This window comes from Chrysochloris asiatica, unplaced genomic scaffold (genome assembly GCF_000296735.1).
Source record: "Chrysochloris asiatica unplaced genomic scaffold, ChrAsi1.0 scaffold00200, whole genome shotgun sequence".
In the NCBI taxonomy this organism is placed as follows: domain Eukaryota; kingdom Metazoa; phylum Chordata; class Mammalia; order Afrosoricida; family Chrysochloridae; genus Chrysochloris; species Chrysochloris asiatica.
The window spans coordinates 242242-243086 of record NW_006408718.1 but is presented as its reverse complement, the minus strand read 5'-3'; the positions used below and the strand labels follow the sequence as shown (position 1 = coordinate 243086).

At 44.1% G+C, this 845-nt stretch overlaps 1 protein-coding gene across 1 annotated transcript in view; it reads left to right on the top strand.

Annotated features, from left to right (window-relative positions):
* PROM1 (prominin 1) overlaps positions 1–845 on the top strand; it is a 219790-nt gene that overhangs the window by 112759 nt on the left and 106186 nt on the right. The gene's annotated exons all lie outside the window — the stretch shown is intronic.

The following is an 845-nucleotide window of genomic DNA, read 5'->3' as shown; positions in this document are numbered from 1 at the left end:
TTGTTGTGAATTGCCATCGAGTTGGTTCGGATGCATAGCGACACTGTCTAGGGTTTCCAAGGATCAACTGGTGGGTTTGAACCACCAACCTTGCTGTTCAAACCAACTTTACAGTCTAGTGCATTATCCTGCAGCATCAAACCAAGATATATGCATAAAATATGTGTACAAACACACACAACAGAACTCCAGAAAGTTTGTGGGAAATGGAATTAAAAGATCATTGACTATTTTCGTGAAATTTTGAAGTCCTTTGATATTTATGAGGATAAGTCAAAAAGTATTACTGCTGGGGCTCCAGTTCATACGCACACAGGTTTGTTCCAGACAAAACATGTCGTCTGTGATCAACGGAGGAGCTCTGGCAGCGCAATGGTTACGAATCTGGCTGCTAACCTCAAGGTCGGCAGTTCAAAACTACCAGCCGTTCTGTGGGAGAAAGATGAGGCTTTCTGCTCCCGTAAAGATTTACAGACTAAGAAACCCTATACAGGGTCGCTATGAGTCGGAACCGACTCCACGGCACTTAACAACAACAACAACAACATGATCGATGGACTGCTGCACACAAGTTCTCTTAGGAATAGACTTGTCTTATTCTCATATGGTGCCTTCTGAAAAAAAATCCAAAACCTTGTAGTCCTCTGCTTTATCCCACAATATATATATATATATGTTGTTGTTGTGAAGTGCCGTCGAGTCGATTCCAACCCATAGCGACCCTGTATAGGGTTTCCGGGGAGCAGCTGGTGAGCTTGAACCACTGACCTTGCAGCTCAAATGACTTTGCAGTCTGACACACTAGCCCACAGAGCCACACCAGGACACTCTCTCTCTCTCTCTCT